The sequence below is a fragment of the Anser brachyrhynchus genome (assembly GCF_964034855.1).
Source record: "Anser brachyrhynchus genome assembly, chromosome: 5".
NCBI lineage: Eukaryota > Metazoa > Chordata > Aves > Anseriformes > Anatidae > Anser > Anser brachyrhynchus.
The window spans coordinates 39,432,097-39,459,785 of NC_137699.1; the positions used below are offsets into that span (position 1 = coordinate 39,432,097).

Sequence of the window (27,689 nt, forward strand, 5' to 3'; positions counted from 1 at the left end):
CGCTTAGGGAAGGCAATCCCAATGATCTTTTCCTCCATTTCCTCCTCTCCACTGGTGCAAGGATGCATCTCCCACCTACCCAGCTAGGCAAACGTTTGTGGTTGTGCTTCATACTACACAGCAATCTACCTAAAGGACTCAGCGAGGCCTACAGCCTCTTTCTGCCCAACTCTGCCTGCATGCACAAAGAAATAGCCCCGATCTTAAAGAAGTTAAAGCAGACACAGGCCTATCCGTATGGCTAGGGAACGAAGGAAGGATTTTGCTGAAAAGATGAAGTGACCTGACTTGCTGAGCTCTTCAGCACGAGGACTGAGCTCAAAATCCACACTGCTTGTGCTCGGCCCTCAGCTCCTTCCTTCATACCACCTTTTCCTACAAGAAAAGGTAACAAGTGCCCCAATGTGCTTTCCAAACAGTTGGCAAGTTATCACTCGAACTTGTAGGAAAGGACATGATGGAAAATCCGGGCTCGGTCTGTCTTTTGTCGCAGGGACAGCACATTATGCGAAGTGAGACGAGCTCTCCCACCACAGCAACGCAGTCCCTGCAGAGGCGGCCGGAGCTGTGCCACAGGAGCCTGTTCCAGCCCCGTCCCGTCTGATGACACGCAGCAGCTCGGTGTCACCACAGCGACACCCCCGCTCCTCAGCGCTGGTATTCAAGATCTGATCCTGGAGGCAAAGCCCACAACAGCAGAGAAAAAACAGAGGTAGTGGAAGACTGCCAGAAGTGTTGGCACCTACGCTGACTGACATTCGAAACTGACTGGAGGAAACCTCACTTCAGTGATAATCAGGGTAACGACACAGCAGAGCCATCAGCTACACGCAGGGTTTCCACAAATAAGCCTACAGACCTGAAGCAGCAAGGAACCCAGACAGCACAAGCAGCTAAGCGTTCACCCCTCTCTCCACACCAGCGAGGCAAGCGGGTGGTTTCACTGAGCTGTAAAACCCACTTACTTCCACAGTTCTTGTCGCTTGCTCGTGTTGGTAGAGCCTGGATTAACTGTTCACAGGAACACACAGTAATGGAAAGAAGGAAAAGAAGAGAGGAGTGTTTTGAAGGCGGATATTTTGTTCTAACCCAGCCCACTGTGCCACCAAACAACAGCACCAAAGGGGCTGGGAGCTGAGATTCAGAAACCTGAAATCTCAGCGTTTCACCGGGAAGCCACGTTCTGGCTAGTGAAAGGCACGCTGATGACACAGCCAAGACCTGAGGCCATAACTTCATAAATCAAAGAAAAAGTCACCCTGAAACCCTCACATCCCTGCAAGATGGGGACCCTGCACCACGCTGCAAGGAGACAGCTCCCAATCCAGGAAACGACAACCTACTGCAGGCACCCTGGGGCCTTACCTCTGTGACAACCTTCTTGGATTGCCAGCAGCAAGAGCTAGAGGAACCGTGAATGACATTTCCAAAGCACACTTGAGCTTCTGCCTGCATTCATTTTCAGCATCACTACTGTCCCTGCAGCTCCAGCAACATCCTTACACCCCAGCTGTCAAACTCAGCAGATTCACAAGCTCCATGAATTTTTCCGAGTCGAATTCACAGAGAAGGAATGAATGCTTGCAGACTGCATGCAGTCCAAAACAGGCTCAAGGAATACAGCAGTTTATTTCAGAGGACTTCTTGGCCTCCCAGTCAACAAGGTCAACAGTTCTTTGGGAGTAATTCGAAATCCAAGTTTACTGGGTAACGTTGACAGTACAGGTATAACAAAGGGTTACACCTTGAGGATAGGCTGGAAGCCAGGAAGGGAAGCAACCTCACTAAGCTAAGAGCACACGGCATCAGAAAGCATCTAGCAGAAGTACAATGCTCTCCCAGTCCTTCAGCTGGTGAGTCAGTGTCCCATCTCAGCACCAGAAGACAAAGCACACTGGCTGCTCAGTCCTGGCAGCCTGGCTAGAAGACACGAACATCAACATTTGCCCCCACACACTACCCACACAGTACTGAGTCAGATTTCTCCAACAGAATTACCTCCCCTTGACTCCATTTTTGTGGTTTAGAGAGTCACAGATCTTAAGGGTAGGAGGGAAAGAAAATAAAAGCCACAAAGATCCCCCAGTTCAGCTTCCTGTGCAGCATAAGCCATAGAATTTCATCCAGTAGTTCCCCTGCAGAGGGGAGCTATCTCACCTACCACACAAATGAACTTTGCACCAGCTACGTGTTAATACCATGAACATCTTTCAGAAAGGCATCTGATCTTGATTTAAGCACTTCAAAGGACAAACAGTCAGCTGGTGTGGATTGCCACTGCTCTGCAAGGCAGCTGTAACAATTCACTGCAGCTGAGGATCTGCACGCAAGCATTGGTGAATCGTCTGCTTTTTCCTTCAGCTTTCCTATTGCATAATTGTTCTTGCTATTAGGAGCGTGTATCAAATGTAAAGTACCAATTAAAGGGGAAGGATAAATTAAACCAGACACGAGCAGTGTCTGAACATGCTTACGTGTGGGGTCCAGCTCCAAGAGCAGGCCTCCAAGCCAGAAACAGGTCAGAGCAGAAGGATTTGAGCATGGCTGTTCCCCACACCCACGCAGGCAATGTCAAAGATCTCCATATGGAGATTGGGACCGGGAAAGAAACACGTGCAAGACACCCACCCATTGATGCAACCGCTCTGAACAGTACAGCATCACTCCACGCCTAGAGCACACACACCAACCAAGATGAAGCAGCAAAAACAACGCACCCGCTCCTCTGGTTTGTGGGTGCACAGCTGAGTAACAAGTTCATTCCTCCTGCTTCCTCATCATTTTTCACTTCAGCATGCTGGCATAAACTCCGGCTGGACCTGCTTTATGGTGCTTTCGATTTATAAAACTGTGGTTCAAGCACGGATAACGCTACCCAGAACACATGCTAGGTTAATGCTATGCATCAGAGCACAGGCAGCTGTCAGCGGAAGCGTGCACTAAAAGCCTCACAGAGAAAAGTTTTACCCAAGCCTTTAAAAAAAAACACAGCAAGACAAGAAACTCGATTCAAATCAATTCTGCGCAGTTTCTTCAGGCAAAGTTTTGGATGTTTCCAGCACGCACTGCTTAAAACAAACGTCTCCGCTCTTTAATATCCCTGCAACGTTGTCCCTTGAAAATTTAGTCAGTCATATACCCTGATAAGTCAGCTACCACATTTAAACAAGCACCTACCCTGTAATCCAGGGTATGCAGCCAGAGCCTTTAAGCACATTATCAGGCCTTCAGCATGGGCATTTTTCATCACTGAAGCTTGAAATTTCGCTTGCAAATTATTTCCATCGCCTCTGATAAGTCTGCACCAGGAGACTCCGTTTAGGAGGCTGGGGCTGCAGGTTGCACAGAGGCTCCAATTAGAATTTCAATAGCAGATAGCCAGATGCAAGGCCTGTTTTCTGGCAGATGATTTTATAAACCCAGCAGGGAATTTACAGCTAAAACAAAAAAATAAAGATGTCTGCAGCTACACGTTAAGAGGCCCGTAGTCCAAACTTTTCCCCAAGGAAGTACAGAAAAGGATATGTGCATATACAAGCATATAAAGTATTTAAACTAGAACCAAGCAGCAAACACGCACAGCAAGTGCATTAACCCATTATAAAGATAATAAAAATGGACAGATCCTTTCTAAATTACCCATTGCCATGTAATGGACTGCATTAACACATACAGTAGTGGATCATTATGATAGGTAAGTAAGATTAATACAGAAATACATGCACTTTTGAGAGAGAGAAACATCAACATGCATCTTAGAGCCCAGTTTTCAAAGCTACTGATCAGCCACAAACCCTCAGAGGCCTAAAGGGCACCAAATACTCAGTATCAGGGAGTTCACTTCGATCAGCAAGGCCGCGGATTAGCTCCAGGCAGGGAGGGTCAGCGTTCCCATGGTGGCTCCTTAGGCAAGCAGTCGGTTAACTCACTTTATCGGGAAGCAGGAGTGCTGTCGCATGACCAAGCCCGGCAGGGATTCATTCAGCTAACACACGGGACGCCAAGGCACCGTACTCAATAGGATCCTGACACGGGATTTTTCTTTGCCAGTCCTACAAGACAAAGTTTGGAGGCAGCAGAGAGGCGAGTTAAGGGATTCACTAAACCCACCAGGGCAAGAACCACTGGAACAGGACATCCCCGGAGGATGCTGTGTTTAAGAGCCTGGTCAAAGAACAGGATTTGTTCTTCTTACTGTCTCATGGCAGTGTGCTAACATCGCCCAGGGTACAGTTAAACCTACTGAAAACATGTACTTGGGGTAAACGATGGGGCACAGGATGAAAAACATTTCATTCCTCCACGTGAAGCGGAAAGCCACTTACAAAGGCAATCTGCATTTCATGCAGCCTCCATCGCTTATTCAGACACCAGACTTTTTGTGCGTGCCTGTGACACCGCCAGGAAGTGCCGCAGACCCCGCGTCTTTGAAGGGGTCCACAGGGAAATAAAAGGAGCTGCACGGAACGCCGCCGGTAGCTCTGGGGTGCAGTCAGGGTTATTGAACACGCGCTACCCACACGGCGCTCCTCCCACCCCACGGTTTCTCCGCTGCACAACTTCAGACCCCAGCCCCACGACAGACGCCCCTGCCACGACGCCCACCGGGCACCCCGCGGGCACCGGGGGGGGGCTTTTCACAACATCCCCAACCCACCCCACCCCCCCCCAAAAAAAAAAACAGGTCTCCTGAGGATCACGGGGGGCTGGTCACCTCCCGGTATGGGGCATGCAGCGGCACCGGGTGCTCCCCGTTACCCTCCGCAGCTGGGAACGGGACCGGGACCGAGACAAGGGCTGGGGAGGAAGAGCCGGGACCGGGGAGGAAGATAGGAGAGGGGAACCGAGACCGGGAAGGGAAGGAGACGGGGGAAGGGAGAGGAGTGGGGAACCAGGACCGGGGGCAACCGGGAGCTGGGGGAGGGGACGACCCGGCGGAGCCCTCCCGGTACGGCTGCCCGCCCCCTCCCGGTGCCCCGCCGGGCCCCGCTCCGCTCCCCCGTGCCCGCACCGAGCCTGCCGCCCCCCCCCAGCACTGTCAGCCCGCAGCGGGGCGCTTACCGCGGCGCTGAGCGGGGCGCAGGCGGCGGCCGCACGCCCGGTACCGGCGCGACCCCCGCGGGGCAGGAGCGGAACCGGGCGGCGCCGCGCCCCGCCACGTGCCGCCGCCTCGCCCCGCCCCTCCCGCCCATCGCTGCTCCCCATTGGCCCGCCCGCAGATCGCCCCGCCTCCTCCCGCCTCGGCCACGCCCCCAGCCACGCCTCCCTCCTCTCCTGTCACCCCGGAAACGGCGAGGGGAGGGCGGAAATAGCGTTGCGCGGGGGCTGTGCCCAGTGGAGGGCGGAGGGGCCTGGAGGAGGGTGGTCGTGTCCCTCCGCCCTCAGCGTGAGCGTCGTTTCTCCTCCTGCCCGGCTCCTATTTGCGCACCGGGCAGGGCCACAGACGCCCCTTTCCTCTCAGCACGTGTAAATTACCCCCAGATGCGCACCACACGTTAAGGCCTGCCTGTTTTGTGGAGGTCAGGCTTGTACCCTGGCCCGCTCTTGGCTGAGGAGTTGCAGCCAAAGGGGCAATTTTCTTCCAGTGTGAAAACCCCTGCTGCAAGCTGGGGGGCGGCCGCAGGAGCATCTTTCGGTGTACTAAATTCATTACCAATACGCCTCCCCCACGTTTTCTGCAAGCAAACATTACAGGAGGCTTTGTGTTGAGTAAAGGAAGGGTGCTGGGCTGGTTGTGTAAGACTCACAACTGTCTCCGAAAGGAAAAACTAGATAGAAACATGCCCAGGCTAACAGCTCCTTGTTACCCACATCTCAGTAACACACATCCTGCAATAATAAATGGTTATTCTGCCGTTTTTAGTGTTTCTGTCAATGCCAAAGGTTTGCACAACGCCAGTCTGCAGCTGCTTTGGTGTGTTATCAGGGGAAACCCTAGCAGCAGTGGAACTTTGAAGCATTTACACACTGCAGTGTGTACCAGTACGTACAGATACATATTAAATAGGTGTGCCGGAGCAGCATTCTGCAACATGCAGCCAGCTCCACAAAACGACAGAAGGAGCAGAACTTCCTTTAAGCTGTAAGCGCCCATTTTAGATCAAGTACACATTCAGCATGTTTGGGTTATTTCCAGATGGCCCAGAGAAGAGTCTTAAAAAAAAAAAAAAAGTGCAGGTGACAACATTGTGCGTACAGGCATAGTCCGTATTGTGAGATGCTTTATATAGTGTTTGTGACATTGAACAGGTGAAACAGGAGCTTTTGCTACCTCAAGTAGGATCTGAGCTGCTACTGCTAATCTGGCCATAGATGAAAGCGATGCTGAAATCATTCACACATGCTGATGTAATTTTAGAACACAGAAATTTGCTTTTAGAAATGAGCAATGAGGAGGAGGAATTTATACCCTAGTCCATCAGATAATTAAAAGTAGACAAAATGCAGAGCCAGACAGAGCTCCACATTAAGGACTCAAAGCGTGTCTGCCTGCATCTGTTGTGTAGATGTATCATTCCATCTTTCATGTAAGATACTGACATCTACTGAAATGCTCCCTCCCCTCCTTTCCAGAGAAGGAGAAAGGGAGGAAGAACCTCTGCTATTCAGGAGAATTAGAAGAGACGGTTGAAAATGGGGGAAGGACTGTGTGCTGTAGAAAAAGGAAATCTGACAGGATCAAGTGCAAAGATGGAGCAAATAATATGAAGCAGGAGGGCTCACACCCCTTGGGTCGGTATGGTGGGGAACAAGCACATTTCTTAAGCAGTCTCAGGAGAAAAAAAATAAATGAAAATGCACACGGAGAAGCCCAGATGTAGAATGGGAAAATAAAGGTACTAAAGTAAAGCCGTGATCACCTAAACAAAGAGAACATGATATCATAAACGTGCCCTGTTCACCTCTCTCCCTGTGATGCACGGGGAACATCTGCTGTTCAGGCCCCCAGACGACATCGTTTTGAAAGGTGTTTAAAGATCTTTGCAACTTTACACGCCTCATGTGAAAAGCTGGGGTGCTAAGACATGCAGGCAATAGGAGGTTTTCATAGAATATAAATGAGGTCTAAGCCACTGTTTATCTTTCAGTTGGTTTGTATTTATTTGAGGTTGTTGAGAGAGTAGAGATTATGGGATGTAATGAAATGGCATCAAAGGGGATTGGGCTGGAGGTGCAGTAAAGGAGATTTTAGGATATTAGTTCAAGCACAAGTGGCTCCAGTACAGTCGAGCTCTGTTCCAGACATTAACCCATGCAGGGTTTTGTGCTGACAGCTAGAGAACAAAAGGCAGGTCTGTGTTTAAAAAATAGTCTCCTTTCCAGAACAGATGGTGGTTGGGATAGCAAATATTTGCTCTTTTGGACTGCTCAAATAAACTTAGCCAGTTGAGGCAATGCAAAGAATAGTCCTTCATCTCTTTCTACATCTAAGAAGGAGTGGACCTACATCTCTTCAAACAGGTGGAAGGTTGAACCTGCCTACCCTACACTGTAAAGTCCCTTTTAGAGCAGTGCCAAGACAAGCTCATGGTCTGCTGGGGGAGAGTAGTCCCTCTAGAGGCACAAGGATCATCCTTCCAACTCTCTGTGTGGCTCCTGCACCAGAGTTTAACTTGTTCTGGGCCATATTCACCTCTGGTATAACTCCAATCAAATTAAGTCAAGAACCTATTTAGCCTGCTATCGTTTTTTTTTTCCTTTCCTTTTTTTATTTCTTCCCTTCCTGTAGCCATCTTTTCACAGAGGACATGCCTCTGCCAACTCTCAAGCTGCAATTAGGGAAGAGTCTGGATAGAACCGTTGACAATATGTTTGCAGAGTACTAAATACCATTGACTATGATCAGTAAATATTTACACTTGGAGGAAGAGATTTGCTCTTTGCATAGTTTGCATGTTGGCATCTGCTAGGCTGAATAAATTACTAATAAAAATTACATTGTGGAAAAAAAAAAGCCCGTGCTGGTTCTTTGGAGCTATTTTATTAAAATCAATTAAATGATAAGTAAACTCATTCCTTGAGAATTACACTCTCTCCAAAATTTCAATGTTGGAATATGCCCTATTGCACCAAAGAACTGAGGCAGCCCACTCTTGGAGGAGTGTGAATTTTTCTAGTGAGGAACCCTGGGCTGACACAAAGGCCATTTTAGTTGGGGAAGGAGAGCCCTTGTTCTCCATCAAGACTAATGCCTGCAGCCAACTGTACAACAGCTCATTTTGGCATGACAGTTTTGAAGGAATTTGGCCACAGTTCCTTTTTGGTCTTGCATTTTGCACATCTCTGAATTCAGTCCCACCGAATCGTGAGTCTTGGCAGATCTTGCAATTATGAGTCTTTTCTGAACCCTCTAGCTTCTTCAATCAAGACACTGCATAAGGATCTTGACTATCATTTTAAAATGGATTTGGTGTATGCAAGGAAATGCAGAATACATGTCCCTAGAAGTGGAAATGCAGATAAGCAAATCTCAATTTCAGTGAGCTAAACTCCCCATATCAGAGTACGGGGTATTCCATCCACTGACAGTAGTCACCTAAAAGTCAAATTTCATACTTAAAATTCAAAGTGCTCTTGATAAACTTATTTTAAAGCCAAGATTCTCATGTAATACCATGTTTGTAGCAATGTTAACCCAATTAAAGAATTGGTCACAGGGACAGAGCATCAAAGTGGTTGCATTTTGAGTTACTATAATGAATTAAATATGTGCAAACAGCTAAAAAAGATTGGTTCTGTGCATCCACTGAACATTACAACTACAGATATAACATTACTCACAACCCATCAGGATGCTCCAGTTCTCTTCAGACACATACAGAGTTGTCCCACTGGCATCATGTTACCGCAGCTTCATCATGAAAAATGGATGTCATGCTCTGCCAGAGATCCTGCCTCTCTGAAGCCATAGGAATCCCTGAAGCACAAGTCAAAACACATTAACCCTCACAGCTAAGCAGCAGCATGGAAGATAAGTCTAGCAGTGCATTATCAGACAAGTATCATACCTGATACCATGGCACAATTTGCTGTAAGCTTCTATGCTTAACTAGCTTTCTCATTACTGGCTAGAATTGCCTCTGCTTGCAGATCCTTACTAGGCTCATCACCCTTCATAGAGTTGAAGAGAAAATATGGGCCAAGGGCAGAGGGAGCCTGGGTTGAAGATTGCCATGGACCACGCAAGAAGTAGGGCAGAATGAGGGTGCCTGCAAACTGTTAACATGAGGCTCAGGGAGCCCATGATGTGACCAGACCTTTAACTTGGTGGTTGGCTGGTCCAGCACAGCCTCTGGGCTATGGCACAAGGCAGAAGTTTCTAGTGACAGTCCTGTCACCTTACCCTGCTACCGCACAGCAACCTGGAAAGTCTCTTAGGTGAGTACAAATGCATCGTTCACCCATGGTGGGCGTCATGCTGTACAAGGACTGGGTGGCAGCACTGCTGCAGCTCATCCTGCACTGCAGTCGGCAGCTACACACCATTGGTGTGGCGTGGTATACACTCCAGTAGGTAGTAGTGCTGTCATACATCATATATATGGATATATCATAGAAACAGAATAGCCTGAGTTGGAAGGAATATATGTATATATATATACACACACACACACACACACTCAAACCAGAACTGGAACTGGAGCTTGCACTATAATTTGATTCATATTCCCAAGGGTTCAAATATGACCTTCTTGGTTGTTTCAGCGTTTGGATTTCTTACGGCACAGTGACTCCAACATCACCACAAAGGGGGCGCATGTGGTGTTTTCCTCTTCTGCTTTGTCATCTTCTTGGTGAACAGCTGTGGAATGCTTGTGATGGGTACCATGCACACAGAAGAAGAGCTGGTCCTCACTCCTAAGACTCCATCCCAAAGCAGACAGGCTTTGTCCTCACTGATAGCAGGGGAGAAGGAGAAAGGACATATTCTCAATATGTTAACTGATAAATTTTCCCTAAAGGAAAGCAAAACGTGCTTTAACTGACCAATACAACCTGCCTCGTCTGCACGAGGATTTTAAGCACACCTCTCTTTCTGATATTGGTATGGCCATACACTGAAGTAGAAGGGTTGGGAGAGAAACAGATCAGAAGAGAGATGTTGGAGGTATAGCTAAATTTTCTTGAGAACTCCTGTTGACCTGGTTTCTGCTCTGCTGTTTAGCTCATCCATAAGGATTTCTGAGTTATGCCACAATGCTTTGCACTAGCTGCTTCCTGTGTTGAAGGACAGCCCAGGCTGATGCAAAGGGTGTTTTGGGGGAACAAGAGGCAATCCTTTCAGAAAGGGAGACTGGAAGAGCAACATAAGCTAAAATCCAAACACCCAAAAAGTGGGTTGCTAAGGGGGGTGGCAGAGAACAAGTAACCTCCAGTCAGAAGAAAAAAGAGTGATGAGAGTAGTCACCAAATCTCATCTTTGCTTAGAGCCATGTTGGGGAGGAGTTTTGGCTTGGTGGGATTAAAGAATTCTTAAAAATTATAACTTGGTTTTTAAGCCTGTATCTTTTGTGCTGAAAGCTGGGTTTATCCTGCTTGAAGAGGTCAGTCACGATAAGGAATCTAGCTTAAATGCTGCCTCCCCGGTCAAACAGCACACTGCACCACAGCTGATTTTGAGTGCAATGTATTCAAGGGAAGCTGTTTCCTGCTTCAGACCTGCTTGCCCTCCCTCATCCTCACACCACAAAACAGGACCTTGATCCCATGCCAAGAACACCTGAAGATTATGTGCTGCTGAAGCTGGGGCTGACTGAATGCTCTGTAAACAATGCTGTAGAGTTTTTGCTTTTTCCAGTCCAAGTGTGTGCAGACAATGCATTTGCTGATGAATTTTGAATTGTTTTCTTTCTGCACACTGCCTTAACAGTAGCCTCCATTGAACCATCAGCAGACTGGCCTTAGGCACAGAATGAAGACTGTAGCTACTTACATAACCCAAAAAACAAAAGTTATTACAGCAATGCCTGGCAGTGCTGCTCTCAGCCTTGTGTCTAGTGGCATTTTTGCAAGACACCATTCTTCCCGGCATCTTTCCACCCCAGGGTTTATAGCTTTTATATTAAAACATGAGGTGGACAGAAATTTGCACAGATTAACTCTGTGTGGAGCATAAATGTGTTTGGTTTGTTGTGCTAAAAAAAAAAAGTGATTTATTTTAATATAAACCTTTTGACTGAATTCAGACAAGCTCTGAGGCTTTCCCAGGTTGAAAGAGACACTATATTAACAAGCCATCAGAGTCAGTACTTGTTTGTGTGTGTTTTTAAAGAAAAATCAACTCAAACAAATCGTGTGCATTCTAAACAGTGGAAGTACCAGAGGAAGACTAGGGTAGCTGCTCTAATGACAAAGCAACAGCATGAATGTTTGCCTCTTTTTAAATGGGGGGCAATGCAGTGTCAGCAGAAGATGGAGAACAGCATTGCACAGTGCCATTATTCTCCTTCTCCTGAGATCGCGTAGAGCCAGTGCAAGAGAGGGCAGTTAACCAGTAACATACTTTCTGGTGATTACTTTCCCAAATAACAATCTGTTTAACATTAACTGAGCTGATTATGGATTTCCCCCTGGCACGTGGGGGATATATCCCAGTCAAGGAGAGATTCAGAAACTACCCCGGGGCTGGCAGGGGAAAGGGCAGCAGGAGGAAGCAATTACAGAGGGCCATGCTAGGTGCCCTAATAGACTTTCCTCTCTGGCCTGCCAAGGCACTGTTGGTTTCCCAGCCTCCACCCAGGAAATCCCAGGACTGCCAAAAGGCTCAGAGAAGGAGTGGGGGGGGGGGGTGGAAGGAGGTTTCCTGAACACCCTTTGAGAGCCGGACTGACAGGAAAACAGGCTAGACAAAGGCATTTACATATCCGAAAGTGGCTAATGGACTTACTCCCCTTCCACGAGCCTGTAAGGAAACAGAAGGGTTAAAGTTTCTTCCATCCACCTTTTTTTTAACCTATTAAAGCCTATTTTAAACTGTTTTTTTAACCTATTGCATTCATGTCAGCCAAAATTAATGTCTTTGATAGACGCCAGCCCTCATGCCACTTTGACGACAGCAATGCCCTTACTGCAGAATAAAACTTAAGGGGGGGACAGAGTTGAACTCAATCCGTAGAGCCCCGACATTGACGTTCACCCAGACCACTTCAGGCTTTCTTTGGTCTTCTCTTTTACACTCAGCCCCATCCCAGAAGCAGAACAACAGTGTTCAGTCACACACGAGCCACCTCACACACCGCAAGCATGCTCAGCAGCTGACTGAGGGGTGTTTGCCTTCGCAGTAGCATCTGCCGATGGAGAACATGGCCTGCCACCATGCAGAAAAGCTGCAGTGCCCTATGTGCTCCACGCTGGGCCTGAGCCTCCCTCACACACCCCTGTACACACACACACACACACACACCCCTTGTGGCCCTTTGCACGAGTGACAGACGAGGTGGCACCGAGCTGCTGCTCCAGGCTCACCCCATCCTTCCAGCAGCCCTCAGTGCCATCGGCCAGCTGGACTCACCGCTCGGTGGCTGTGCTCCGGGGCTTTCACACTAGGACGGCTACAGCAGGCCACCTCAGATCCCTCCCAGCTAGCCGCTTGACTAGTGACTAGCTAGCCACCACAGAGACTTCACTGTTTGCCCATGGCCTCTGCTGCCTTGACTGTCCCCTCAGGGCATCTGCAAGGAGAGGCCTGTTGCCACCTCGGCCAGTAGGCAGGGACCTTCAGGCAGGTCACCAGGGGTTGGTGTGGTCCTCACGGGTCATCTTCAGTGGCCTCTTGGCAATCTCACCGGTAGATGGCAATACAGAGACAGAGAAACCTAAGCACACAGAGGCAGGAAGAGGTGCTGGATGCAAGAAGAAAGTACAGAGAACGGAGAACTTCTCAGCGCCTGCTGGACAACTTCACTGCTGCCCTGCTTCCCAGCCATCGAGGCAGGCTTCACAGCAGGGCCCCACCTGTATTTTGTAGGTAGCAGACAGTCACGCTCAGGTTAACATTTCAGGTTGTTCCGGCTTTTTTGCCGGAACATCACGGTTGATTTTCCAAATCCCCCCATCTAAGGGCTCCCAGCCACAGCACTGCCCCTTCAGAGCTCTGCAGAGCCCACCCTGGCCAGCGAGGGTCTTGGGGACATGCACCCCTCTGCCATGACCCCACAGCCTGGGAGCCAGCACTGCTCACCTGTGTCAGGCTCAGCAGCAACGTCCCCACATCTCAGGGGACACCGTGGGGGCCTTGCCAGAGTGGCAATAGCCCACATGGCAAAGCAGCTCCTTGCAAACATGAGGCTCTGTGTCTGATGGGAAGGAGGGGACAGGGGAGCCCTGCTCATTGCCCCACAAACCGTTGCACGTTTCCAACACGCATCAGTGTGGGTGGCAGTAATGGGTTGTGCACGGCTTATGAAGCTCCTCACAGTCTGAAGAAGGTGCTCAGATGTTCAAACCATTGTCCAGACATGCCAGATACAGCAAAAAAATGCTTTTGGCTGTAGAAGACCAGCACACCACACCTGCTACCTTATTCTCCCAACCTGTAACCACACATCTAGACAGCATTAAGGGAAAAAAAAAAAAAAAAAAGACTCCCTAAAAATACATACAGAAATGTATCCATGTCCCTAAATCATCACTGGACAAATATTTGCCTTCTTTGGCTTCACATGCTTTATTTTCTTTAAGATGACAGACTGAAAGTGAATGTCGAAGTACTGTCTAACACAACAGCAAACTATAAAGTATACAAGTATCCATATTAATAGGACAAAATATCCGTTGCCTTTTATATGCAGACTCAGTGTTGCTTTCTAAAAGGCACTAAAATGTATGTTCTTATACTGGAAAGCAGTCCTAAATACACACTCACTATATGAGAGAGCACCATCTGCCAGCCTCTGTGTTGAGGACATCATAGGACCCCCTTCGAAACAGAAAGCAACAAATGCTTGGCAAACTCATGCCAGCCCCTGGAGTTTTGCTTGTCCGCAGGCCAAATAATAGCTTCTAGCTTGCATATATGCATAAACCAGACCATCAGAGGTCTCTCTCTGGTCATATCTTTATTTATGTGGGGCCTTCCTGTCTCTGTGCTCTTTCTGTTCATATCCAGGTTTAAAGTACACTTGAAATTGGTGGTCCTATGGCTCCTTGGACTAGCAGCATGGAGATAAAACCCTCTAGGCAAAACCCTCCTGGAAGGGGAGGCATGCTGTGGTAATATAAACCAGTCATTTCCAATCTTTTTTGATTGCATAGCCCTATCAGTATAAAAAAAAAAAAAAAAGAGTGTGCACTCCCCAGTATGAGTATATTTATCTGTTTATAAATTATATACATGTACTACTGAAGTTCTAACGTTTTCTTCCTGCACTCCAGTGGATCATCTTGCATACCTCTAGGTATGCTCACCACGCTTTGGAGCCCACTGATCTCTACCACAGCTAAACCTTCCTCTCCGGGGCTCCAGGCAGACCCCTTTTGTAATCTTTATGTTCTAAATCAGAAGCTTGGAAGCTTCTGTAGTACAGGCTCACTCTTCAGAAATGACATTGTCTTACTCAAAGGGTATTTGGTAGAGGAGAGAGGGAAACTACTGAAGTGAGAATTAAGAGTTCAGGTATGAGGAAGGGAGGGGAAAGAAGAGTTTAAGCAGAAGCTGTTGAATGGTTGCCTAATAAATATTCTTACACCAAGTCCATGGGAACATTGTGGTGCTCAAATTAAATCTGTTTTTAGGAAGCAGAAAGAGGATAGGGAGGAGAGTAAAGGAGGCTAATAATAATAATCTCACTATAATATCCAACAATTGTGCCCAAGAGCAGTACAATACTCCCAGGTGCTTCTACCCCTTACAGGCTACAGGAGAGTATCTACAACCATCAGTCATATGGCATGGGCTGGATTACTTGGCCATGGGCATATTCAATCCAAAAGCTTTCCAATACAATCACGTGGAAGGACAAACACTAAGAAATATAGGGTTTTGTCCCACGCTGACAAGAGGTGGTTTGAAGTGGAGGAGAGAAAGGCACAGGATACGTCTTGGACAGGGATGTGATGGATGTGATAAAACACAAGCTGAACACAAAGAGCCTTGCAAAAGACATAGCAAAAACAGCTAATACAACTTTGAGATGGATTAATATGTGATAACGGATATGATTTTGTCATTCATGTACAGCACTGCCAAGATCTATAATGGAATGCTACAGTGTGTTCTATTCGTGTTTTATAAAGGATGTTAACCAGCTGTAGAGAGCTGTATTCTCTGTTGGCATAGAGGAAAAACTCTTTTCATCAGCTACTAAGAACTAGCTTTGGGCTGGCAGAAGCTGTGTAGATTGATTACCTCAAAGAGATGAAGAGACAGGACACAAACACAACAATTTAAACAACAGTTTTCTTGCCTTTTAACCTCATGACTTTTCCCCAGTTGAAGGGAAAAAATACACGTAAGTGACTAGTCTCTGTAGTTCTCTACCTCCTCTCCTTGTGGATAATAATCCAGTTCAGCAGCTGTTAGGTCCTTGGGGCCAGTAACTTTAGCCAGGCATTTCATGCCAAGAGAAAGAGCAGCAGGTAAGGTGGGAGCAGGTGGTGCTGCTGGCTTGGGGGCTCATATCAAAGGTCTGTATATCCTAGAGATGTCTATAGGGAGAGCACAGGAAGAGAAACCTGGGAATTATTCAGGACTGGCAACTGGCAATCACATTTAGAGACTTGAGTCATATCTGTATGTTAGTCTCCTCTTCGGTACTTTCCAAGTATTCCATCAACAGTGAGAAATAAGAGAGGACCTGACATCTCTGATATTGCAAAAGCACAGAAAAAAATGCATAATCACATCAGGAAAGAAAACCCCTTAAGAAAACAAATATACTTGCAGTCTTCTTTCCTCTATCAGTATGAAGCAACATGGACAAATGCCACTTATTCTCTGATCTTTTGATCATCAGAAAAAACCCAAACAGTGCAAATTACATCACTAATTTTGTCCATACAGAATGTTCACAGCTGTTGGCACAGAAAACAATGCGAACAAACCACTGAAACTGCATGAGGTCCTTAGTTCCCCTTGATCCAAGGCTGGCACCATGCTATTTGAATTAATAAGGTACTGGGTGCAGTCCTTCTAAAGCCCAAATGGTTGCACAATGCGTTGAGTAACAACGTAACGCACTGAAAAAAATGCGTCTATGCTGGCATATTAGCAGAATGAATGAGATATACAGCCCTCCACTCATTAATGAGTAAGTGCAGCAATTGTTTTTTTTCAGTACATCACTCAAGCCACATCAAACCTTCAGCAGACCAAGCAAGTTAGAATACTCCACAAAGTTTGCACAATTACCAAAAATGCTAGATAAAACTCTTGGGTTTTTAATAGATCACTAACCATTTTTAGTAGTTTTTAACTTCCCTGGAGTAACATATGATTGCTGGTTTAATAAACTAGAGAGTAGAAGGAGAAATGAAATCTGGAGTTCCTGCAAGAGAGGGCTAACACCCTTCAGAGAAATAAGTACATTTCAGAGAACTGTATTCATGGATCACAACCATGGGTTGCAGCCGTTGCAGCCTTCCTTTTGAAAGGGCAAGAGTCTCTTTTAGAGACAGGTAAAAAAGACTTTGCTCACTGAGTATCTTCCACAAAGAAAGGTATTGCTCAGGTCTTGTGCTTACTACCATGACACACCTTCCTTTGCAAGTCTGCAGGAGCAGCAGGTGTGATTCAGAGATGATCTCAGTCCAAAATCTCAACCAGCTGCTGAAGGCTGATCTTTTGAAAGCAGCACCACTGGGAGCCATCAGTTCTGGGTGTAAATCTGATATGATACAGTTCTGACACTGGGGGTCTTTCCTTTTTTCTTTATCAAGCTACCTTCACCCTGAAAGCAGTGGGAAGGGCAGAGCGATGGAAACCCAATGGTGAAATTCCCACAACCTCTAGTCTAGCCACTGTTTTCCTTAGTGTACCTTTAGCGTGCCAGGCTTCTTGCAGCCCCAGCAGTGCTGAAATGGTGTAATGCTGCATTTGGGTGTAATTTTATACCATGAGAAAAGGATGCAGTAGATACCAATATCTATCACACAACACCCTCAGCAATCCGCAGGACTTGGACTAAGGGTCAGATTCAATCAAATAGCTCTGCTCCGTGTCGTGTGTGAGCATAACTGCCTGTGTGCGAGGTTTTTGGAATTGTCTGTGGCCTTCTCAGGCCCATGGATGGGCTTGTCTATACAGCAGCCACAGGAAATCCTGTAATATTTCCAGAAATCAGCCAAATGGTATAATTTGTGCCCACCACGCCAACTCAAGACTCAGCAGATCCGAGTTTGGTTCCCAAAGCTGCTACAGACATCTTTTTATCATCTCCCACTCACCTTTCATGCCAAGCATTTCAAAAGGGATCAGAGACTTCAGCTGCCAGTTTGAGATACCTCAGACATGCCTGGCTGTCAGAAAACAGGCACTCAGCACAGACACAACGCATGAGCACAGCTCAATTAAAGCATGTTGGAGCCACTTCACTGTGCCTCATCTCTCTTCTCTGTACTTCTCCCAACTTCCCACCATCTCACCTCTACCATAAAATTACCAAGAGAGAGAATTTTCACAGCAAGATCCTCTTTTCGGTTGGAGACTTGAAGTTCAGCTGATTAGCACATTTGGTAACAAAGGTAAATGTTGTAAAAGGGTTGTAGAGCCCATTAGCCAACAAAAACAGTCTGTTGCCATGGATGGCCAGATAAACCTAAACTGTCTGATTCCTAAATAAGTCTCCACTCAGTTGACTGTACAATTCTCACTACCTGGGGATTTCAGTCACACTGCATGACTGGGCAGCATCCCCTGCTGCCAAGACCAGCTCCCCAGTCGCCCACCCATGGAGTACCAGAAAGGGTGAGTTATTATCTTTAGTCTTCTTGGGAACTGATGCCTACTTGTAGGCTCCAGAATTATCACCCGCTGACGTCACGGCAGAACATGGCATTATTTAGTGTCCTTTCTGACTTCTGCTAGCTTGATGTCAAGTGCTTGCTAGGTGCCAGGAGACGTTACTCATCACACGAGAATTAAAATTGTTATTGGCCATATTTTCCCAGCTGGGCTTTCAAACTGGTTTCATTTTGCCAATGATTTGTGTAGCCGAGCTGCTCTTTTTTCTTTTTGGTTCACATTAAGTTTCATCTGAGCTGTATGTCACTGCATTCTCTGAGGGTTACCTGTCTGAATGTGGAGGTGAACGCATGCCATTGGAGCTTGCTCCCCTAGACATACTGGTAACGTTGCTTTTCACATATCTCAGTTTTGCCTGCATGCATGCTGCAGGTGATATACTCCCTATAGAAGGATCACACGCACATACCATTTATTCCCGGGACTGGAGGTGGGCTGCATTCTCACCGCAGGTGGCAGAGCCCTGAGAGAAGAAGGCCTTGGGATCACTGGCTCCCAGCATGGTTTTGGGGAAACTGAGAGAAACAGCAGCACTGTCTGTGCAAGAATATCAGCAGGGTACAAATGGAGCTGTGGCTGGCTGAACCAGCTCCTGGCAGGGAGGTGCAGCAGGGCAGAGCACAGTTGCATTGGTGAAGGTCGAAGGGCTTTGTTCAGTACATCGGGGGATAAGGGAAAGGAAACTCCTAGGCTAGACCTAGAGGTGAGGAGATGGTCTGATCTTCTGAAGGGAAAGGAGCATTGTCGTTTTGTCCACACTGACAAGCTATTTTACTGCTTCTCTTCCTCTACCAGCACTGAAACACATTCAAACAATGTGAATAGAAGATGGGAGAATGAGCTAGTCAGGGCATCATTTCATCTCATAGGATTTCCTTCATTTAGATAAGTTACTGGGGCATGAGCACTGTCCACCAGGCCTCTCCAAGCAGCTTGCACCTCCCCATCAAAGCAGGCTCACACAGAAGACATTCCCATTCCAAGCACTCCCTTTTAATCCTCAACTATATATTTGCTGCTCTGACTTCCTTGTGAAGTTAGGTTTATAGTCCTACCCTCCAGTACACATGGGGCCTGGGGGACACAAAGCTCGTATTCTCTAACACTCCTATGAGCTGAGTCGATAAGGAAGAATGATTTCAGTACCCCACACTGAGAAAGAGGAGGCACAAAACATATAACTGTTATGCGACAAAAGGGAATCCCCACAAAATGGTAGCATTTTAAAGGCTTCATTAGAGTTACCTCTTGTTGAAGACCGCAGAAGCCAACTTGGAGATACAGATCTGTTGAAAAAAGAAAAAAGAAGAAAAGAAAACCTGCACCCTGAGTCAAACCTTCCCCTCTTCACAGAAAAAGAAGGTAAGAGGCTGCCTGACCAGATCCCAGTAGGGATGCCTGTTGCTCCAGGAGTCACCAGAACCAGCCCTCCTACCCTAGCTTTTCTTCCACCATCACAACACTGCTGGAATAAATAAAAACCTCAGGGGAAAACAGCATTTGTTTCTTTATACCTCTAGGGTTCAGCACTGATTTTGTCTTCTCATACTACTCTCCACCATTAATCAAAATCACTCTCATCAAGGCAGCCAGGAGCCTTAGATATAAAGGAGGAGGAATTGCAGGAGAGGAGCATTTGGAAATTAACCCAGCTGCTTTGGGCCTGACTCATCTGCAGCATTGTCAACTCCACTATTTTGCAGTCATGCAGTTGGGCTTTGGGGGTGTGGGTTTCCAGCTCCTTAATCAAAAAGTCTTTAGATATCTCAGCTGTCACCCACTAGCAGTAATACAGATTTATGATCCTTAAGGGTAGAGAAAAAAAAGTCTAAGAACAAGTCAGGTTGTATCCTGTAACCCACAGTAACCAGCAGAGAGCTACATTTTAGGGGGAAAAAAAACTCAGTATTTCATACTGCTTAGCATTGATCAATCCAAGGCCAGTTGGAAGACACAGCATTAGGCAAATGAACACATCTGAAAGGGAAGTAAAAAGACACAGAAGCCCTTCCACAGGCCTAAACAAAAAGCAACAAATTCAGGCTAGATTGAGCCCCACTGTACCTCCAGGCAGTGCAGCCAGACACTGCTCCCCACGCTTCAGCAGCCCCTTAGGGAAGCTACCCTTGGTATGAACATCATCACATCCCCCAGCCCCTTCCAGACCTCTAAGGCTTATTGAAATCTCCAGCCAGGCTCTCACCTGGCTGGTAAAACACCTCCCCCCAGCCACATTTTCCTACCACCACCACATAAAGCAGCAGTCCTTCACAATCAAGTCACAGCTGAGCTAAGACTTATATTGCTCTCTGCATCCAGCAACTATTGTAGGTTGTGCAGAACGCTGATTTGATCCCTAATTAACCCCCTTGTGGACATCCAAGACCTATATTAGAAAAAAAATCGGCACACAAATGTCTCTTGGGAACCGCCCCCCAGCTTGACAGTTCCTGGACTTGCAGTGTAAGAGCAGGTCTAGAAGCCCCACATCCAAGTGGTGGTAAAGTTCTGGTGTGCTGTCAGGAATCATTTATCCCCCCATGCATCTTCTGTCCCAATGCCTCTGTCGGTCACTGGGATCACTTCATCCCAGCATGTGAAATTCCTGCAGGTGCCCCTGGGGCCTAGGTTTTGCGGCCTTGCTTTGCTGAGGCCAAAAAGCTTTTCTTTTTTTGCCGAAAGCTGGCAGGAGAAGCGATCATTTAACCATAGAAAGCTAGGTCACCTGAACCCTCCCCATGGGTGTTATTTCTCCTTCAGTGGGAGTCAGCACGTATTCCATCAAAACCTGGTGCTGCTTTTTGCAGCTGTTTCTGCCTGACTCTGGCAATCTTCATGCATGGCCATGCATTTCAGATGTGTAATGCAGCATGTCTGCGTGCCCTAGAGGTTGCTGGTTCCTGCCAATGCCAATCCATATGGGGTTACTCAAGTGTAAGAGAGTCCGAGGTTTGACCCCTAGCCTACAAAGATTTTAATTTCCAAGCAAACTTTTAAAGTATGTCTTCTGATTCGGGTGTGACAGATGGTCTGTCCCCATGCTCCGACTCCCCAGACATCGAAGGAAAAATTAGCAGGTAGGTTGGGTTCAAAGCTGACCCTTGTAAACTAGCTGAGTCAGCAGCATTACAATACGACCGTGTTCCAGCTCAGCTAGCAAGGTCTCTTCCTCAGGGCTGGACCGCAGCGGCTGCCAAAGGGAAACAGAAGGGCTCAAAGGGCTCCAACAACACTGTCAAACTCGCAGGCAAGGGCACAGCCAGATCAGTGGGAGTCCTGACCTTTGCCAGCCAGCCTCTTTCCTCTTTGCTCTTCACTAATGTGGATTTAGCATCAGCTGACAGAAAAATGTACAAAACACACGAGGTCAGAGATTCCCATATTTCGCATGATCTCAAGCCTGCAGAGTTTTCTCAGGTGTAATCAGTTGCTCCTGGAGCCATCCATCTTAGTGCTGTGTCACAGGTAATCACACTCCTCCTTAAGCAGTTTTTTTTTTTTTCTCTGATGGAAATAACCACAGTAAAAGACAACCTTCGACAAAGCTTCAGCTGCACCATTAGCTGCTGGGATTATGAAGGGCAACTTACTGCTGGAAATCTCTACATAAACAAAGGGACCTCATGGGTGAATAATATGCAGAGTAACGTGTGTTTTTTTTCACTGCAGTCTGTTCTGTATTCGTACATGAGAGGGAGAGTTAGCTCTCTGCCTCCTAGAAAACAACCAGGATCTCTAAACCTGCATCACTCTCTCATTTTATAATTACTACAATCAGTGGGAAAATGTCTTCTTTTCCTTTTAAATGTGACCACTTGCTGGAAACTAATAACTAAAATCCTAGCTGGTTTATATATACATACGTATGCATATAAATACCTGAACCTGACGAATTCACATCTTACTCTTAAGTTTGCAGGCCAGGTGTCCCTCTGTGTCAGAGACTGATTCATTGCTGCAAGACCCCACTGGTGGAATTACAAGCCCTATAGCTGAATAATATGTGAATCAAATGTCTCCCACTGCACACCGATGTGGTTTTGTACAGCCAAGCATACCAGGCAGCTGCAAATATGGTTAAATTGGGTTGCACTGCAGACAGAAGAAGTCCGCCTGGCACCATCAGGAGTGCTGGTGCAGGACAGGTGAGTGCAGGGTCCACTCAGAGCTCAGCCAAATAGAGAGCAGGGAAGTCTCTGCCAGGATCACGTGAGAGAAAATAAACGAGTCTGCAAGATTTTAAAGAGTGTTAGAAGGAAATGGGAGGCAGAAGGGGAAAAGTGCCAACTCTTATGTAAGTGCGGTGGCTTGCAAACTGCTGCGAGAGAAGAGGTCTCCGGGAGGATGCTCTAAGTTTTCCTTTTCTGGGGTAGGACTTGAGGAGATACAAAAGGGTATTTGGAAAAAAAAATAAATCTATAAAAGCAGAAAAGACTTGGCTTCAAACCAATAATGAATGATGGGGCAGGCAGGAGAGGGCACCACCGATTTGCTGGCATTTCCCACCTCATCTGTCAGCTTTTGCAGATTCCTGCTGACATGGGTCCAATCCAAAGCTTATTGAACAGCTCCCATCAAGAGCAGTGGATGCTGGATAAAGTGGACAGTAGAGAAAGCTGAGCGAGAGATGCTGAACCTTCCCTTTGGGAAGGAGCGGGCAGGCGAGAGCACTACCTCCATCTCCCCCTTCCTTTATTGTGGTGTTACCACAAGGAAATGTTTTTCCTCCTGAGGTTTGCTTTCTTTCCCCCTCCACAATATACCAACACCATCCCAGGGGGATTACATAAAACGCTCACAGCGTGGAGGGCTCTGCTCTGGGAGCCTCCTGGTGGGTTGGGTCACTGCTTGCTCTCTGCTGGGTCCCACGCTGCAGGGCACGATGTCCCCCACGCACCTTTCCCTCTGCTGCTTTCTGCTCTTGTTGTGACAGCTCAGCTCAAAGCTCCCTCGTGCTGATGCTGCTTAGCAGCCTTACGGGCAGGGGGAGGAGGAGCACAGGCTGCTGAGATATCTGCAGTGCCTCCTCTCCCGTCCTGCAGCGACGTGGCTGTGCCCAGCCTGCACTCCCTGTCAGGATACAGGCACAGGGAGGAGCAGCGCTGGCTGCCAGAGCGGGAGGAGATGCACAGAGGGGCAGAAAGCCCTCATTTGCAGTTATGAGGTGGAAACTGCTTTTTCTTATTTGGGATACACCGAAGAGCTACTGACCTCACCACACGCTGGTTCCACTCGCCTGCTGGTGAACAGGAGCAAATGGGAGTGTTTGGGAGCAGGAGCTGGAGCAATCTGGAAAGGGAAAACACTACAAGCAGTCCCTGAGTCTCCGTGCAGACCATCACAGACCACTCTTGGAGTCTGCACTTGCACTTACAAACACAGCTGGAGGGTAGGGATGGAAGGGGTGGGAGTGTGGGGGAGGCAAGGATGGGGTCAGACAGGGGAGCTACTTCAAGTGGCTTGGGCTCCTGGTGGCCAAGCAGACAGCCAAGCCAGGGGAGTGAATAGGAAACAGTCTGCAATGGCACAAGAGCAAATTTCGCTCAGTCCCTGAGGACCTTCTCACTCCCCAAGGCAGGGCCTGGCAGAAGATTCATGACCAGGCAGAGCTCTGGGGAGGACTGAAGGATGCAGGGGCCATTTTCAAGGGACAGTTTCTGTGGCCTGTGCTCAATACCCTGCACCATATGTGGGGCTTTTCCCTTGCCTGTTGTACCTACCTGGGATCTATATGTTTTCTGCTCTAGCAGCAGTGATATTCCTACCTCTGAAAGCAAAGGATAACTCTAGGTGGGGAAAAAAAAAAAGAAAAAAAAAGTGTGACTACAACATAGCTGTTTCAGAAAGGATACGCGGCCCTGGAACTACTGCCCCTAGGATGGGAAGTGCATCTCCCAGCTTCTGTAGCATTCCTCACCCTGCGGAGCTCCTGTCACAGCTCTTCTATGCTCCCTCTCTTAGATAACTGCAGGTGCTACATGCTTTTGATGCTGCATTTTTCCTTGTCCCTTGGTACCACCTTTCATGGTATCTGCCACAGTCTTGGTATTACTTACATCTTTCCCTCCTAGCAACCATTCTTACAGAAGTGATGGCATCCAGGCAGCACCTGCATCGGTCCCGAGCTGCACACACTCTGGCCAGGTTCTCAGAACAGCAGAGGAGATGCAGTGGTGCAGGGGTTAAGCTGTTCTGCACTGAGTCTGGACAGCCACCGTGGGTCTCTCCCCTCCCATCTTCTCCAATGAAATAATCACATTTTAGCCTTGCAGGCATGCAGAGGGGGGTCCAGCTGCTCTTGTGCAGGCAGTAGTATCCTCTAAGCTGCTGGGGACTAGCTGTCTGAACGAATTATTTCCAGGGCCACATTAAGAGTTGAAGAGTAAAATTTAAAGAACAAACAGGCAGAGAGAAGGCAGAGAGGTGCAGCCTACTCCAGCGGCATGTAAAACAGAGACCACGGCCTTTGTATCTCCACAAGCTCTCAAGCAGCATTTTGAGGAGAGTAGGGGTTGCTTTCCAAAAGCCCTGACTTAAATAAATAAATAATAAATAAAATATTAAGAAATAGCCATCTGTGTAGAGGAGAGAAAAGCAGAGCTGCGTATCAGCCCCTGTCTCAAACTGAATTTCCACAGGCTGGCTCAGGAGATAGGTAGCAGGTAAGAACATGGACAGAAAAACTGTGTTTTTCAGCATCAGGTCAAAGCAAACAATGAGATGTGATGGGATTTGATCTGCCTAGATGGCCCAGCAACCAGCCAGCCAGGGATAAAGCAAGAAATGCCATGTTTTCACAGTGCTGGTAGCTTTTTTTTTTCTTTTTTTTTTTTTTTTTTCCGAAAGAGTCTAGCATTTGCAAGACTAAAGATAAATGTTTGCCTGGGTACCTCCATCTCTTTTTCTCTGTGCCATCAAATTACCCAAATCAGTTGTTTCAAAGGAAGAAAGAGGGCACAGAGCCTACTACCAAAGCACTGCACGTTAACTGACTGCAGTGATGAGAGCACACAGCCTGCAGCCTGCAGCCACCCTACGCCTGTGGACAAGATGTAAGTGGCTCAAGATGGCATGGAAGAAATTAGCGGAGATAACTAACCACTGCCTCCTCTGATACAAAAGCTCAGGAAGCTCAAATGAAGATAAGAGGTGGCAGATTTAAAACATTCAGGAGGAGGTGGCTTTTCACAGGATGGGTAGTGAGGTTGAAGAACTGCCCACCACAGGACGTGGGGGATGCTGGACAGGAAAGACCAGACAGGTTCAAGGCAGACAAAGCCACCAGGACACAGATGCCATACTTCGCTCAGATAGTCCCTAAACCATACGTTCTTGGAGACTGTGAAAACGCTGAGAAGTCGGACTCCAGGCATGCTCTGTTCTCATGCTCTTCTTTAGGTGTCTGTGGTTGCCCACTGCAAGACACAGAAGAAGCAAGATGACACAGAGGCTGTCACTGTGCCCAAGAATCATCCATGCCCTTTACATCTGTTCATTTGCAGCTCTGTGTCAGGGCCCTGAGGACATCCATGGACCTTAATTAACGTAACCAGCCTCGCCTGGGACCCCCACAACCTCTGCCCGTGGGCCCAGGAGCCTCCATTGAAGTTCATCTCTGACCATTCCCTCCTGGCCTGATATATGTCATAGGCAAAACTGCTCTCGCATCTCCTCCTCAGTTGTTTGGCTTTCCTGGCTTGACCCTGGACCTGACTAGCTGCCTTACTTTAGCTGAGTGTTGGCCAGACTGTCAATGGGACCTGTGGCTGTTACCATCCCTGCACGCTCATCCAGCTCAGGTGCTTTGGGACTGTGCCTTGCTGGTGAAGGTGCTACAGCCTGTTCACCTGGGACTTACAACCAGCTGTGACGGAGGTGTTAGAAGCAAATACCAGAGGAGTAGTTTCTGTGTCCTCTCATAGCTGTGCTGGAGCTGGATGCTACTGGCATGCTGCAAAGCTTTCTTGGGGTGGACACAAGGCTGTAAAGCAACCATGACTGTCAGACTCACACCATAAAGCACAGGACGTGAGCAAAGCCAGGGTGGTTCATGAGGGCAACAGGCCTGTGAGGAGAAGAGCCCCACAGCTCAATCTACAGCAAGATTTGGTCCTTCAGTCTGGCATGAGATGCTCTATAGGAGAAGGACTAGGGGGCCACGTTAGTTCTGGATTAGTTAGGGACTCTTCACAAATGCTTCATTCAACCAGGCAGGAGGATAAAAACACATTTGTTATATACAAACAGTGTTTACCAGAGGCAGCAGACTCCTTTTTTTTTTTTTTTTTTTTTTGAGTTCAGGTGTTAACAGCATCCACAGATGCTCTTTCACCATCAGAAGCTCCCTGTAAACTGCGGATGGGACTTGGATCCTCTAATTTTGTCAGGACTACCTGCTGTGCACAACTGAGCTGCTGCAGCAGCCCAGCTTGGGGCTGTTTCCGCTAACACCTTTAGCTTCACCAGTGCTTCCCTCAGACTGGCAGCCTATGCACCTCAGACCTCCGTGCCCAGGAGCAATCTCCAGTTCCACAACAATTTCATTGCCTCATCCTCCCCTCCATCCTCACAGACTTTGCACACTGTGAAGCAGGCCTCCTGCTCTTTCTTACCTACCTGTCCACTTTGCCGCATTCACTTTCTCCTCACTGTGTTGTTTCGGTTACAGGTAATTTTTGGTTTTGCTTAGCAATAGAGGAGCTGCTGTTAGTCTTCTGCTTCCTGTCCTGGGCCTCTGCTCATGCTTTTCTAGTGCCAGTAGCAGTCAGCTGCGTGGATGTCCTCACCCTCAGATGAAATGTTCACTGAGTGGCCCAGATCTTCTTGTCAGGAATGAAGCTTCCCCACCGTTTCTGTCTCCTGCTGCTCACATATACCCAGGGAACCAATGGTGAAATTTCCTCCAGGTATCTTCTTCTTCTAGGTTTAAGTCCTGCCATAGCTTTTCATCATTTGTCTGTCATGATTTCTTCTTAATTTCCTTTTATTGCCTCTGTGGAGTACAGGAACTTATCAGTGTTTCAGGATTTTGCAAGAACTCTGTTTTCTTGTGTCCTCCTTTCCTGGGTAGCAATAAAAAGCTGCCCCATACCCAGGTGCCACAGCTCCCCATACAGCATCGAAATCTCCCCATACCTTGCCCATGCTTTGTCCCTGGTTGAGAGTACAACAGCTGCTGCACTAGCAGGGTAAAGCTCCCTTTCACTTCATCAGATCATGTGTGCTCTGTGAAATAGGCAAGGTTGAGTGGGATCTGCCAAGCTGCACAAAGGACTGGGTGCTGAAAACACAGGAGAAACTTGTCTGCCTTCTTTCAGATTGGTAGCATTAGGGCCGGCCCAGTCTGGCAGATTCCTGCTAACCTTCTTGTCACATTTCCAGTATAATCAAAAGCTTAAAACCCACCTTATTCTGGTCTGTGTTTCTAAAAAAGGGCTCCTGCTAACTGATATCCCAGCTGAAGCGTTTTGGAATGCTGAACTCTGTATTTACCTTCCTGAACAGGGTCAGGAGCGTTTGGAAAAGCCAAGGCCTTTCCACCTGAAGACCATCAGAAGGCACCACACAGCTGAGTGTCAGATACAAGGGGCAGTCTTGGGTTAATCAGAGCAGAAAAGGCTCTGCAGACTGAGGGGCATGGATGGGTATAGAGCAGATAAATGCTCCTCAGGGAGGAGCAAGCGGCTGCAGACAGAAGAAAAGGCTCCACAGAGGGGGATGCTCCCAGGCC

The 27,689-nt window shown here is 47.6% G+C and overlaps 1 protein-coding gene and 1 long non-coding RNA gene across 11 annotated transcripts in view; both read right to left on the reverse strand.

Moving 5' to 3' along the window:
- Positions 1-5,195, reverse strand: part of LOC308195550 (uncharacterized protein C11orf24 homolog) — a 30,933-nt gene extending 25,738 nt beyond the window's left edge. For 2 of the 7 annotated variants that reach the window (XM_080593173.1, XM_080593170.1), the window contains exons 1-3: positions 5,062-5,195; positions 3,930-4,052; positions 2,718-2,819 (exon numbers count right to left, since the gene is read on the reverse strand). The gene's annotated coding sequence lies outside the window, so the exon portion shown is untranslated. Of the gene's footprint in view, positions 1-2,717; positions 2,823-3,929; positions 4,053-5,061 lie in introns of all 7 variants that reach the window. The other 5 variants (XM_080593172.1, XM_080593168.1, XM_080593174.1 and 2 more) reach the window with 3 other exon arrangements.
- Positions 5,196-9,067: 3,872 nt separating this feature from the next.
- Positions 9,068-27,354, reverse strand: LOC308195706. Of its 4 annotated transcripts, none has more exons than XR_013951752.1 (5): positions 27,095-27,354; positions 23,171-26,951; positions 19,474-21,296; positions 19,205-19,245; positions 9,068-9,896 (listed from the first exon to the last, which is right to left on the reverse strand). It is a non-coding gene; the product is annotated as an uncharacterized lncRNA (long non-coding RNA). The 4 variants fall into 4 exon arrangements; XR_013951753.1 differs by having other exon boundaries at positions 23,171-25,374; positions 26,576-27,354; XR_013951755.1 differs by adding an exon at positions 12,512-12,815 and having other exon boundaries at positions 19,395-21,296; positions 23,171-27,354.
- Positions 27,355-27,689: the final 335 nt, after the last annotated feature.